The sequence below is a fragment of the Poecilia reticulata genome, linkage group LG18 (assembly GCF_000633615.1).
Source record: "Poecilia reticulata strain Guanapo linkage group LG18, Guppy_female_1.0+MT, whole genome shotgun sequence".
In the NCBI taxonomy this organism is placed as follows: domain Eukaryota; kingdom Metazoa; phylum Chordata; class Actinopteri; order Cyprinodontiformes; family Poeciliidae; genus Poecilia; species Poecilia reticulata.
The window spans coordinates 14448505-14464156 of NC_024348.1; the positions used below are offsets into that span (position 1 = coordinate 14448505).

General features: G+C 40.2%; 1 long non-coding RNA gene across 2 annotated transcripts in view; it reads right to left on the reverse strand.

Moving 5' to 3' along the window:
* Positions 1-2151: 2151 nt before the first annotated feature.
* LOC103480665 (uncharacterized) overlaps positions 2152-15652 on the reverse strand; it is a 90603-nt gene continuing 77102 nt past the window's right edge. For both annotated transcript variants that reach the window (XR_536139.2, XR_536138.2), the window contains 2 exons: positions 2408-2533; positions 2152-2301 (listed from right to left, as the gene is read on the reverse strand). This is a non-coding gene — a long non-coding RNA (uncharacterized LOC103480665). The remainder of the gene's footprint in view (positions 2302-2407; positions 2534-15652) is intronic.

Here is a 15652-nt window from a genome sequence, read left to right on the forward strand (position 1 = left end):
GTTCAGCTAAAAGGCATAAGGATTGTTCAGCTCTTTTTCTTTCTATCTCGCACCGAGGGAAGATTTTCTAAGGGGCACCAATGATCCACTTATGGCCTATCAAGACATTAGCCTGGAGTTCCAGGTGTCAGATTGGATACACGTTCACTCTGCTGCAGTGCTTCAGAACATTTCTTTCCTTTCCCCTCTGCGAGTCCGTCTCCTGCATCTCCGTTTCAATTTCCACCTCAGAGCCTTTACGCTTTTAAAGGTATTGATATTAACAAGGATGAGTCGTCTTCGCCGAGCTTTACAGCGCGTGATAATGGCGCTAATAGAGATCATTACCGACATAGACGATTAAAATTATTAGGAGCCGGGCCCCCTAAAAGCCAGCAAACAGCTTGGGCAAAAAAATATTGACAGCACGGAGTGGGAGCCTCCAAGGACATTGGAAAAGAAATTAACATCGGACACAATTCACCGATGAGTCACAGAAGCATCTAAAAAGAGATGTATAAAAGGACTGCTGGTATGTTTTGCGACTGTTAATGCCGCTGCGATGCTAAAGTGTCCTCTGCCATGAGTCAGAACAGCACGACTTCGCCGATTGGCAAGACAACTGGTTCAACAACGCTGCGGACGTCATTCCTTTTGACAATAAAGGGAGTGGCATGGACGGTACTTATCTTGTTCTGTCCTATTTATTGAGGAGCAGGGAGAAGGAGGAGGGGAGGGGTGTTTTAACAGGATGAGAAAATAAACCAGAGCTCTGCAGACAGGATTAAGAGTGAGGATGTTATCTTTTATACACAGCCACGAGCTACTCGGTGAAATTCACTGAAAATAGCAGCAGGAAGCTGGCGTGAAGCAGGAAATGAGGTTGAGACGGTACCGGTTTACATTTAAAAAGGATGGAAAAGGAATTCTACCTGTGGCAAAACTAACTACATTAACACACCTCGGAGATTTGTGCCCAGCGTTACGTATTCTGGTTTTATTGCTGTCCAAAATGGCCGACAATAAACTAGTGCTCAACAACAGCTGCACGTAATGTGAATCCCAAATTCCTGGGTGAGGTTTTGTGTCTCTGCTTTTACCTACTGTGATCTTGTATAACCCAGATTTTCTTTTGACACGTTGAACAGATGGAGGATGGAGGACGTCCCTTCACTGGGTGTTATTGCTACTGAAAAGTCATACGTCTCACATCCTCTTTAAAGGTTTAAGATACAACACCCCAGTTTTCCACTGAGGTGAAATTTTATTCTGCATTTCTTAACATGATGGCAAGAGTTTTAGTCAACAGTTTCAGTCAAAAATGACTTTACTTTGATTAGATTCGAATGTTTTAAGTTTAGCCACTAAAACTAAATCAACTGTGACTGCTGCAACAAATATGCTTTGTTAGTGTTAGAATTTCCCTTTTTTACGATTTAAAAGGAAGTTACAAGCCATTTTGATCAGACACTGATGATGATGAACTCTCTAAAAGAGAACAAGCTTTGTGCTTTTTGTTAAGAGACACAATAGAAATATGAGCTGATTGATCGGCTACTGTCTAAAACAATCCAGACTAATGCAAGAGTTGCATTGCTACAGTGGAGCAACTAAGATTGGCTGGAAAGTCTTTGACAAATGTTTCTCCAGTGTACAATAAATGAAGAACTTAATGTAATTTGTACTTTCTTCTACTGTATAAAATACAATCTGGAAGTAAATTCATGGCTGGCTAATTTAATGTGCAATTGAATAAATTGTCCCAAATTGCATCGGATGGCATTTGTTGCAAGTTAAATGCCAAGTGAATAAATTGAACAGTAACGTAAATGTGCATCAGTAAAACATATCAGATAATCAAGAAGAAAGTGTAAAATTGTGTTTTTGTTAAATTACCATGCAGCTTTAAAACATCTCGGGAGTTGCAAATAGTTACATTTATGTCTATTGTAGTGTTATTGTAATACCCTCTGAACCGTTTAAAACTCACAAAAAGATTCAAGATGAGAGCAAACCTGAACTGTTTTGAATTTGACTGAAAGCTTTGGCTCACCTTTGGTCCAAAAATGAAACGAAAATTAAGTTTAGGAAGATAAAATACTTTCCACCAAGCAGAAAGTCTAAGTGGCTTAGCAAGGGTCAGGACAGATATGAGGTGACACTCAAAAGATGTGCGCCTTCCTGCGCTACTGGCAGGTAATTTTATTAAATGTGCATTATTTCAAGGTCCCAGTCCTTTAAATGCGATAAAGCGTAATCTGCTGTCTGTGGCAGGCGGCAGCTCGCTGTTTGTCCTTTTCCGAGGTCAGCCGGCTCCTCTTCCTTCGCATAAAGAGAGATATCCAGTTTGAGCGAAAAAAAAAAAAAAAAAGTTCAAAAGGACCAAAGTTCGAAAGACACCAAGCTGAAACACTAAATGCTACAATACCTTGCACACCGAAGGTGTTCAATAATTGCTCTTTTTTTTCCAAGAAACATTCCCGATAGCATGCGGTAACAAGTAGGTGGTCTGGAGCCGGCGTTGAGGAGCGTGGGATGTGGGGCTTTATGTAATCTGCAAAAAAAAAAAAAAAAAAAAAAAGAAAATATGTCATGCAAAGTAACTCCTTTCAAGTTTTGTTGACGCAAAGACATACCATCTCTGAGACCTTGAAACAAGAGAAAGGGAAAGTGTTAATAGTATTTCATGCACCCATGCTGAATAACTGCAACCCAAAAGACGCGCATGTTCTCATTCAGACAAACCAATATGTGTGTGTATATATATATGTATATATATATATATATATATATATATATATATGAATTACAGAGAAGCTTTTAGGTCAAAACAAGATTTATGTTCCCTGACCACCCACCAGGACTTTCCCATTATCTCTGTGTATTGCTTTTAGTGCTAAACGATGCCCCGAATGACTCATAAATAAAGCATTTAATCACAAAAGGGGAAAACATGTCTTCAACCTGAGTTACAGCATTTAGGGTTATTTAGTGTTGTGATATTATATAGATATATTTTTAATCAGTAAATGATAAATCCTTGCATTTACGAGGTTATTCTGCTAGATCTAATGTCATACTATAGTAACAGTGGCCTTTTTAGAATACTTTAAAAAAAAACAGTTCATCATGGCTTACTTGTGAGCATGAAATTTATCTTCCTAGGGATGAGCAATGTGAGGGGGAATGTTGCAACTCTTCCGCACGAGGATGAAATTGCAGAGATGTTCCAGGCCGTGTGCACGGCTCCTTGTTCCCATTTACTCCAGTCCCCAGACTGGAGTTCTCCAACACGGGCAAAGAGCAAGAGATCCACCTATGAGGATAAGGCTTGTACATACATGTGTATATATGTGTGTGTGTTTATTTTCCAAGACAAAGAGAAATCCAGGGCATCTGTTTCTATTGATTTTTTTTCCCTGTGTATGCTCTGAGTCAGCGGCCAGGTTTGGAGATTCATGCATTCAGGCTTCCTCTCAAAAGTGAATCTACAGATCAGTTCCTCGGACGTCGCCGTGGTGAACAGCAGCATTTTCTGCTGCGCGGTTTGATACGCTTAAAGTCGCTATGCTACAGTCACGATTATACCAGAAACTTAAAAGGCAGGCATTATTCAGTGAATGCAACTGAGCGACACAGCTGCACTTTCCTCTCTAATGAAAGCATTGTTCCCATTTTTACCCCTCTTCCTTTATGGACATTAACTTTTATTGCATAATAGCTTGGTTGTGACAGTACACTAAGTTTTCCTTTATGTTTGTTCATAAACATTGATCACAGTTCCACGTTATGGCTGGCATTTTAAAAGTGTATAGTAAAACAAGAGCCATGGAGTTTTGTGGGTTTTTTTTGCGGGTCTTTTGGGCCACATGGCTCAGCAGAGGATATGAATGACTGGGGAGTTGAAGCTTTGTAATTACAAAAGTTTGCTTCTCCTTGGACTACATTGTTCTTTCTTGTTTGTAATGCAGCTCCAGCTCAGTCAGACTGGATCTGAAGCGTCCGTGAAGAACAGTTTCAAGATGTGTCAAAGATTCTCAATTAGACCCAAGTCTGGAGTTTTACTGGACCATCAAGCCTTTGTAGCGTTTAACAGTGTTTATTTTCTGATACATGCTGAAAAAAAGCATAATTATAATGCACACTATATTAAATTGAGATCTCAAATGTTCAAACACAAAGCACATTTTTAAATATATATGCTATATTTCCTAAATGACTTGGATAAAATGTTTTTTCCCTCCTACAGTGACTTTTTTCTAGATACTTTTACACAAAGGTCAGACTTTAAATTTAATAGGATTTGGGTGACCAGATTTAAGTGTATCCGATTAGTTCAGCACTTTCTTAAATAAGTTCAATTCATAGCAGCCGTGTGCATAGGAAGTGATAGAAAAGAATAGTTTCAAGTCCATGTTATTTGGACAAGTTTAAAATTACAATTTTTTATTTAGACTAGCTCTTCTCAACAAGAAATTTAGCTCTAATCCAGAAGTCAGTGAGGAAATCGAGGTTATTCTGCTTTCACAGGATCTGTAGACCTAAGGATGTAAGTAGTACTGCGAACACATAATTAGCATTAAACTCCCAAATTATTTTTCAAATAATGACCTTAAAAGTAAAGCTTCATTTCATCTTCCAACGAAGGAGGGCTCTCTCACACATGCCGAGGATGAGAGATGAAGGAGAATGAAATGCAGGACACCACTTGTTCCTAGTTTCAGTTTCTGTTACTCCTCCTCAACATCACAGATCAAAGAACGCAAGAAAAATAAAAATATAGTGACATACATTCCTGTCAAAAACAACATGTGTTTATGATAAGAGTTAGACAAGTCTTTACATTCAAAAGGGAATGCAAAGATTTTTTCAAATAATGACCCTGGAGTTCAATGTAAATCCTGAGTTGAAACAACTGAGCCTGAGAAAAATGAAATCCTGTAAGAGTTTATGATGTCTGTGTTAAAAAGATGACATTTCTTAGGTAGAATGGGATGTCTTGTCATCCTTAAAGGATGGCGAATTGTGTAAAACCAACTTAATTTACCATTGAAGTCTTTACCACAATAGTGTCCTGGTTGGGGTTTTGGTGAGGTGAGGGAAGACGCAGGCAGGCCAGGATGAAGTGAAGATGATAATGAATTTAATGACAAATGTCCACGGGACAGAACAACGGGGAGCACAAAGAACACAGGACACACGACGGCCTAAATACACTGGGAGGGTAATCAAAGAAACGAGACACAGCTGGGAACAATCAACAGGGAAGACAGAGACTCACAGGGGTACAGGCTAGTAAACACAGAAAAACCTCAAAATATATACACAGAAAACACAGATCACAGCAAATACGAGTGTGAGTTAATACTCATCTGTACCATTTTATAGTTGGAGGTCACAAAAGCTGTGGGTTTTCTGCACGTCATTGTACTTGGCGACCCGGCTAAGTAAAATTAGCAATACAAACTAAAAGCAATGCATTTCTGATTTTTTTCTGCTTTGAAATACCACAGTAGCCTCTTTACTGGAAAAAACTAGAGTTGCTATGGATTTATAGGACGTAAAACGTCAGGAGTGGGAATAAATGGTTTAATTCTGCAGCTATCATAACTTTTTATGTACATGACAGTGATTTTGTACATGACAGTGATCTTCCGGGCTCTCTAAACAATCTGAGGTTGTTTAGGAGCCTCAGATTTCCAGTGAAATTTCAAATTAGAGGACATTTTATTTAGGAAGAGCTCTAATCCTACAAACACTGTAATTTCCCTCTGATCCAGGCCTTGGTGCTACAGAGAAAAAATATTATACACAGCATCGGGCACCCAAAAACTGTGTTTAATATATGTAATCCATATTTAATAATCAGATGAGTATCTATGAATTCAATTTCGATGCTTTGAATGCCTCCAAGTGGTTAAATAAGTATTATCTAATCAGAAGTGTGAAACACCCAGCAGTGCTTTCGTGACTTAACGGCAACTGGAGTGAAATTCTGAGACTTGATTCATCGTATCTGTCTTGAGGTTCTGGAATACAAGGGGCTTGTCAATTTATGCAACTTTTGCTGTAAAGAAAACATCCAAAATGGCACAGAGGCGAGAGAAACAGATGTCAGTTTTGTGGTTCAAAGCCTTTTTTTTGAGTTGGCAAGTAGCAGGAATAAACTTTGCATAACACCTCTGTTTCAATATTGCTATTTTACCAGTCTTTGTAGTAGTGCGTCGCACAAATATTTGATCCACTGTTACCTCTCCGTTCAAGGTTGTGTAACATTTCGTAGGCCTTTTAAAAAGTCTTATTATTTTAGGCGAATTATCATCCGACAATCAAAACATGAATAAATATGGCCGGGCGACAGAATTGCCGGTTCTAATTTAGTCCTGTTTATCGTTGTTTTGTTGTTTCTGCTTAGCTTGTTCCTCTGCGAAGTCTGCCACCTCACATTCCAAAATCTCTGTCTACCTCGCAATCTGCAATGCAAATGGGAAGCCCATGCAGAACAGGCCAGATGGTCCTTCACAGGCTGCCATGCCTTGGCCAATCAATAAATCCTGCCTGTGTCTATTGATCTATGCTCACACTTTTGTTTCCCGTGCTCTTCTTCTAAAAATAATAATAATTAAAAAAAGACATACAAACATGTCGTGTTTGTACTTGAATGTCACGTAAAAATGGTGAGAATGCTGTGGTGGACTCAGAGTCAACAACGTATTAAAAGGCCTCTCCGGTTGATGAGGAGCAAGTCTAAATAGGATTTCAGATTTTCTATGCGACCAGTGTTGGAAACATTCAGTGTTGCTTTTGGCCCACCTCCAAAAGAAGTCAGTCATCCACTGGCAACTTTTGGAACCAACGAGCAGGAAATGATCATTTGCATCTCTGCTCCTCTGTCAAGCCGAAGCCCTCTCCTCCTAAAATGAACGCTGTCAAACGCTGACAAGATGAGCGATGTTACGCACACGTGCCAAAGTGTGTCAGGAACTCATCTCCCCACCTGTCCTTCAAACGCGCAGCAGGGTGCCATCTTGCTTTTTACTCACTTTCACTGATGAGTCGATGTGTGTGTGTGCGGAGGGTGGCGGGGGTTCATTTGACGGGGTGCAATTTCCCTTCCTGCTTAACCCCAAAAATAGACCTCATAGCCTTGTTGTCCCTCTTGGCAGCAGTGAGTCTTTCTTGTCATGACACGCTGTCAGAGAGCAACGCAAAGTAGCAATTTGCCCAGGTATCCAGATTTCTAAACGGAAGTCAGACGTGCTCCTTCTAAATTTAGATCAAATCCTATTAAAGCTTGCAAACCCAAGTGACACACAGTTGCAGGGTGCGGATGCGAGATTTTCATGCCATGCGGTGTTTAACCGGTATATTCTAAGGCTTTCGTTACTTTCACACTTCCGATATTGTGGATATTCCAGCTAGAACCCAAGGCGGTGTCACAGATGCATCACCTACTTTTGAGAAGTTTTTAACTTTTCATCTAAAAGTCTGTTAAGAGCAATTCTTTATGAAAATGACGACAGTGGATATGAGGCTAAAGAGACTTTCTGGTGTGGACTACACTGTTTTTTTTTGTTTTGTTTCTCCTTACCTATTAAGATTTTCACACTTGCTTCTAAATCTTCACAGCGCATTATCACAGCTCCGGATAATAGAGCGTGCCACAGGAGCTTAGAAACAGGCTGTTAAAAAAGCACCGAGTTCCAGTCAGAAGTCAGAACATACAGTCACACTCAGCATGACTGTCATAATACTTTGCTGTATTTTACTGATGCGTCCATTCTTTCTTTTAAAATACAAAAGAACGGTTATATCTATTATGCGGCTTTTTGACGACATTTATATCAGATTTGATATTTTATTCTAAAGTATTTTATGGGCTTGTGGTTGATTTGCTTGACTAAAAAGCATAGTCCTGACATTTTCAATGAGGGTTGAGGTTGGAGATCTCCCAGAAGCTTCATCCACTCCTGTCTGATGTGTGGTTGGAAATATTGCCGCGTTTGCTCACACAACTGCAACCATCCAATTGTGTTTGATTTGAAGTTAAAATAAAAACAAAAAAAATTGGAGTTAATCCTTCTTCACTGATTGACAGTGAAACTGACAGTGAACCAGCATCACATTATGAAGCTATTAAAGATGAGTAGAGTCTGCTTAGGTCGTTGTGGCCAAGCAACTCGTTCTTTGACTCATCCAAACATAAAACATTTTTTCCTGAAAACATTTGACTCGTCCATATAGGCAGCTGCCACTCTTAAAGGTGTCTTTCTGTGGCAGGGGCTTTTCAATCTTTCATTAATTCTTTAACATAAACTTCCTTCACACTGGACAATGACACTGGTGTTCCTTTAACGTCTACTTTATTGGGAACTTGATATTCTGATAAATATAGTTTTAACGTTGATTTTACGCCTATTTTGTGGCAGAGGCCTAAAGCGCCACATCTGCCTGAGAAAATTAATCAAATCCAGTTTTATTCTGCAATCCCACCAAAACAGGTTGTCCATGTTGTCCATGCCAGAATCATGTCAGAACCTCGCTGAGTGATTCAAAAGCATGTAGTTTGTTAGCAAGATGCTAAAGGTAATTTGACCAAATATTAGGGGGTCATATTAATTTGACGTGCATGTATTTTATGTAGAACTTTTTTTAACCGGTTTACATTGTAGAAACTTGTGCACCGACTTGATATTTTTGAAACTGTTTACAGGTGTTTATTGTGTCATCATTTCGTCCTGGGAAATTCTTTTTTACAGAAAGTCCACACCGATGCTTACACCCACGATGAGTGTATGCAAACTTCTGACCAACACTGAATCAGTGGCATCGTCAAAAAAAAAAAAAAAGCGCGCTCATGGCTGCAGCAGTACAAATAAGACCACATGCTCTCTCTTCTTAGCTTATCCACCAACCAGACAGCATTTAGGAGAAAGCCCATAAACTGGAGGCCATAAAATGAGCAGGACTCTTGATTAAAAAGAGTAGATTAAGAGTCTGTTTGGCTGCTCCTCAGACATAAGTCATACTTGCCGGTCCCGTGTACGAGCAACAAGCACAACGGGAGATTCTGCAGTTGGCCTTTCCCCCACTCCCTTTGGATAGATAACATGGCAATAGGGAGCTGTCCTTGTACATATCATTGCTGCCCTCTGCAGTACTACACCCTCTTTAATGAAAAAAAAAAAGCTCAGCCAAACCAGACACTAATTTATAATCATACCGGCTTTTATTGCCCCGCGATGGAGATTCGGTCGAAGGTATTACTTACTAATTGTTGTAGACACTCATCACAATAAAGTATCACCTCTGAAAGTTTCATATTAAAACTTAATCTCCCTAAATAAAAATCCCTCCAAAATTACGCAAGATGCTGCAACAGGGCAAACATCCAGAGACCTCTAAAAGCTGTTTCTAGGACATGTCCAGTGTCCCATTTTCTTCATGCACTAAAGCACAGTGACATGACTGGTCAGCCCACACCTGTGGTGTGATGTGCCATGTGACACCCGGCCCAGCTCTCTTCCCCCTTTGGGCTTGCCCACTCGCCTGCCTGCATAACACAGGAATGCAATTAATGACAGATGGCCGGGCGATGACCACGTCCTTGAGCTGCGAGCCTTCCTGGCACCTACTGCTAATTGTATCACATATAACACAACTAAAAGCATAATAAATCTGTGCGAGAGCGGGATGTTTTATGCAAGCCCTCTCCTCTTTCTCTGAGTGGTAAATTGCTCCGCTCTTGAAATATCTACAACCTTATGACACCCATGCTGCATTAGCTTAATTGCCTTTTTCTCTGCCCAGGTTTCTGGGCTGTGAGAAAACGCAGGAAGAAGACGGAGGGGGTACAGGGGGGGGGAAGAAGAGGTGCAGCTGCGCTTAAGAAATCGTAGGGATGTTTTCGCTGATTAGCAACAATTGAGACCGATCGCTTGCCGCTGCACGATGCGACGAGATCCGAGGCAAGAGGGCATGAAATTATAATGTGGGAGAGAAAGTGACATGCTATTTAAGGTTCACACTGACGTCTTATATATTATAACCAACCTGGCATTGAGGCTTACAACACCGGTTTAATGGTGGAAAAACAAACAACAACAAAAATCTGATCTAGGGTTGGGATTTCATAAAACTCCATTTATGAGGTCAGATGAAGTGTCCACACTGACAGCTTGAGTCACTGCAGGGGTTTTCCCCTCAGCGTCACGTGAGCCTCCCCACCCCACTACCTGCCGGCCGAACCTTCCCGTCTCACTCAGAGGGGCTCGTTACGGGGAGAGCGATGGCGGTGTCTCCGAGCAGCTTCTAGAAGAGCAGCTCTGCCAGGGAAAGTCATCAATACCATCGCGTAAGATGCCGGGAACACGAGCAACGATATTCTGCGCCATAAAGAGACTGCAGAAACAGACGATCTGACCACTGGAAACAAAGCACTTAAGGGTTTCATTGGCTCATCTGAAACCAAAGTTCACGGACTCTGCACACTTAATATCCAATATGGTGGATATTGACCATAACATGGACAATGGAGCCCAGGCATGTGTTCTCCACCTCATCCAAGTTTTAGATTTATTCAAGACCTTTTAATTTTATTTTATTTTTTTTTACTTTGAATTTAATGAATACAAATTTATCAGGATGAAATAATTGTTGCACATCCTCACATGCTTGACACATTTTTAGGCTTAAAACCATTACTTTGACTCCTGTAAAGATCAATATTTGTCTTGTCTGAACAAAACCCAGAAGGGAAGTGTTTTGTTGTTGTTGTTGTTTTTCATGGGGGCAGCTACGAATGTCTGTTAAGCTTACTGGTGTCAATTTTGGAGCATCTTTCAAGGCCCTATGGTGGAGAATAACTTGGCAAACTGTGAATAGTGACGCCACTGTTTTAGAAGATCTTAGTTCATGACTTGAAGGGTCTGGCTGGTTGCTGGGTTGTTCTTGAACATCCCGATTTGTGTCCTTTAATCGTAGGGTGACAATTTAGGTCACATGGTTACAGCTTGGATCTGATGGAGTGTCTCAGTAGGTCCTAAATGTATATCAAAACTGGTTTTGGAATGGGTATTGTAAACCTGAAGACCAGTCAATTTTGTTGACTCTCTTCCCCCCACCCCCCAAGAAAAATGATCAAACATATACTAGAATCATGTTGATGGATAAAAACCCAAATGGTTCAAATGTATTATCTCCTACGATTATTTCATGTAAAAAAAGTGGAATAAGTGCTATGTTTGTACATAAAAGGTGCAGGGTGTCTACTAGAACCTATGAGGTTAAAAATCGTTTAGATCCCCTAAATGTAAAGTAAGGTAAATAATAAAAGGTAACAAGAGTCTTTTCTGTTTCATCTTCCCTATAGGACTACACAAAGCAACACCTCTAGAAATGACTAAGTGGACTCAGCTGAGTAAGCACAGCAGGACGGCTTCTTTTGAGCGGAACAGCCAAACAAACCTCTGAAGCCGCTGGGGAAATAAGAACGAGGTGGGGCAGGATTCACCACCCCCAGGCCTGAACTCGCAGCCACGTTGCTGTTATACTCAAAGCTCCTCATGTGCTGCTGAGAGAGGAGGTTTTCCACTGAAAGGCTGAAGAGAAAGGAGGCCTGGGCGAGAGAAAAGAGGGGGATGAAAAAAAGCACGAAAAAAAAATGCACAGATGGGGAAATCAATAAGGGTGTGTGAGAAATGGTCCAAGCAGCTTGCATTTCCTCGATGGTCATCAAAAGGTTATTTTACACCCAAAAAGCTTGTATTGATTGCGCGCGCTCGGCACGGCCTCCGAGAGAGCAGAGAGATATCTGCCGGGGGAATTTACACGGTATTTATTTTTTGCATTAGGATTAGGGTGGGCGTCGAGGACGATCAATGCTTGTTTAATGTAGCTGCAGGGATCAAACCATGAATCATGAGCTCCAGGGCTATTACATTTTATTTGGCATTATCATTGATGGGCTTAAGGGCCCAGCCATTCCTCAGTTTAGTCAAGATATGGAATTAGACGTTTATGTTGACAAACGGGTGCCAAAAATATTTGCCGCCAGTTTGGACAAGAAATTGGATGGATTTTGGTATCATCCGTGCTAAAAACAGGGATGTAAATAAAAAAATAATAATTGGCTGGACAAGTGTTTCTAATTGTTTGAATGGCCAAATCAATCTGCCGTAGAATAAAAGCCGTCCACTAATGGTTGAATGTTCAGTTACATCATTGATATTTGTGGCTAAAATTATTCACCGACATACAATTCATTAACCAGATAATAAATTGGTGTGTGTATAAAAGATTTGTGGAAATATATCCATTAAACACTCTCAGAACCAGCTGAAGAGAGACTAAACTTTCTGCTTGACAGTAATGTGAATATGCTAAGTTTGATAAAATTATTCATAGCTATTTCTCAAAAAAAAAAATTCTGTTTGTAAAAAAAAAAGTTACCTTTACAACTTGAACACCCTCAAAATCAACTGCAAAACGTTGAAGATTTGTTAAGGGTTTACTTTTGTAGAGAGTGTTGGTGTTAAATTTAATTTAACTAAAACCTTCAATTATGTTCCCTTCATAATAAAGGCTAAAATGATTGCCATAAATACCAAAGAGAAGTCTAAGAGCAACAATAAAACTCCGACTTATTTCACTCCAAGACTCCTTATGGGTCTTTATGCTTTTAGAAAATGGGAGTCATTGAGACGAAATGAACCCAATCAAAGTTCCCTTTCAAAGACAATGACAGATTCACCTTGTCCAGAACTTTTCCTCTGCCGAGACAACCTTTAGATATATGTTACTGTCAGGCGGCAGCCATAAATTGCCTCAGCCTTGGCGATTTGAGAGAATCAGTTCTACCAAAACATGTATCATAGTGACGTACTGCTATGTTGCTGCCGCAGAAGGGATCAATTCATCAGCACATATCAGACCATAGAGAAAATGTTTTATTGTGCAATATGATGAAAACAGCAAAGCTGGATCAAGGCCAGGATCAATTGCGCTGGCAGAAAAAAAAAAGAAGGAAAAAAGAAAAGTGCAGCATTTCTGCTGATGAAGAAAAGTTAGGAGCGGGAGAATATGGATCATTCTCACTTTCCGATGACTGAAAAGCTCCCGGCACCCGGCACGTCAGCTACGAGACAGTCATTGACACGGACTGCATAGCCAAACAGCAATCCTGTGCTTCAAATGAATAATTCAACCAGAACCAATAAGCCACTGCTCCAGCGTTTCTTCGTGTGACACAAAAATGACAGCTTCCCTTCTTATGTCTGTTGGAATTACGGAGATTAATAAGAGCACACGAGTGGCGGTGCGCTTACAAAAAGTAGCAGCAGTGTTTGTTTTCTAGGGATTTGGACGAGGAATTTCCTCATGAAAAACTAAAGATCATCCATGGATGCAAAAAGTAGCAGATGCAGCAGTTTGATCAGCGCTGATAAAAAAAAAATTGGAACAAACAGGTTAAGATATGATTGTATAAATATGATAGTTAGAAGAACGGCGCCGATTTATGCTTTCTCATCCACCTATATAATGTGTAGTTGCGTCACTGACTGGGACTAAGATTTGCGCTATCTACTTCAAGTGTTTAGACAGAGTTGCATACAGAAAAGCATGTTTAGGCAAACTGGCCAGTTGTAAGGCAACGCTCTGCCTCAAGGCCCACACTTTTTGCAACTTCTAACAGGTTTTCTTCCAGAATGAATGTCTTTGCCTCCATCCATCGTCCCGCTAGCTCTGACCATTGTCCAGGTCGCTACTAAAGGGAAACACACACACAGCATGCCACTGCGATGTTTCAGCAGTGACACCAATGTGTTTAGGGTGTTTTTGTTTTTTTTGGCAAACATTGAGCTATGAATGTTGGCCTAGTCTCATCTGACCAGAGCACCAAACATGTTCTCTCTCCTACGTGGCTTGTCAGTATCCCACCTGGGATTTGGATCTTTGTTGCTCCTCCAGAGCTTCCACTTTGAGAATAATTCTCTTCTTGCCTGGCCTGGTAGTTTAGATGGATAGTGTCCAGTCGTGACACATTGCTCTGTGAGACGTTTAAAGCTTTAAGTTTAAAGTTTTAAGATCTAACCCTGCAATGTGTTCCTTGGTCTGTATGACGCCGTTCGCTAATGTTTTCCAGCAAATCTTTGAAGCCAACAGCTGCATTTACACTGAGATTAATTCACACACGTCTGGACTCTTAGACATTAGCAGAACGAAAGGGTTGAGAATGAATGAATGCTATATTTTCCAGATATTTTTAAAATTTTTGTGAAAGTGATGCACTCTTTCCCTGCCAGAAATATTTGGTTGTGGCTATATAGTGACAAAACATGAAATATTTCAAGGACTACAAGTACTTTGAATGGCTCTGTTAATGCGGATGTGTGACTGTGTGGATGAGGAGGTTTTGTCTTGCAGTAAAGATGTCCTGATCTTTTAAACTTGCATAAGGACATTTCTATATGTGGATTGCATGCTCCCTGCACATCTGCAGGATTCTCTTTTTACCCTTAGGATATGCATATTAGGTTTTTTTGCCCTTGACTGTGAAAAGGACAACTCGCATTAAGCTGCCATGTGGTTGCATGCTGCTCCTACATACAGTAGTAAACGAAGGGTCAAATACACAGTACAATTTTTCTCTGAGGCGCTAGCAGCAAGACATTTTGAAACCTATATTTGACATTAAGAAAGACAAGCACAAACTACTGATTCAGTAAGACAAGTACTTTTCAGCAGAAATCAATCCAACACTTATCTCAATATGTTTTTTTTTTTAGTTTTTACAGAAAACCATGACCTAAATAGGCATGTCACTGTTCACAAGTTTTTTTTTGTTGTTGTTGCTCCATGCATGTGTAGTTTCCAGGATGGTGTCCCAGATTTTCAATTCTGGTAGTTATCCCGTTTTCCCATGGTTTGGTTTTATCAGGTCCCAGAATCCAAAAAAGTCAGTTGAGGTAGTTTAGGTATCTGATTACCATGCTTCCTGAATGCTGGAATTCATAGGAGGGGCTATATATTGGTTATGACAAGGGAATGTTTTGGTGTTTTCCCAGAATGAGACGAAGAATGTCCCTGGGAAGTGGGAAGTCTGGGTTACGTCCACAGACATCCACAGTCCTGTTACATCCACAGTCCAATCTTTAGCAGGTACAAGATGGATGGACAGAAATGTCTAAATTGGTACCTTCTGTCCATAATTTCACAAATTTTGTTGTCAGAAACACACTAATTAGTAAATCGTTGTCATCACATAGCGAACTCTGAGATTTCTTAGAGCTTTAAGGTGCTTACCAGTGTTCTCTCACCATCTTTATACAGGGCTACGCATTAAAAGCTAGATAACAAATGCCACATATGACATCAATATAAATGTAATACTAATATTAATTTAGCCATAGCTAGAAATGTTGTAGTCTTTTATGAAGGTTATATACCGAGATCTCATTCTGTCACAATTGTGCTTAATTTTCAGCAAAGAAATCACAAAGGAGACAAGCTTAGCGAAAGGCAAGTGTTTTTTTTTTCACAGGTGTGAGAGACGTTCACATTTCTGTCCAATAACTTTCATCTCAGGCTGCAGGTGGTGTCTGAGAGGACAGGAGAAGAGTTACAATTGCTTAGAGGCTGGTATGACAGCAATAAGGAATTGTGTATATATATA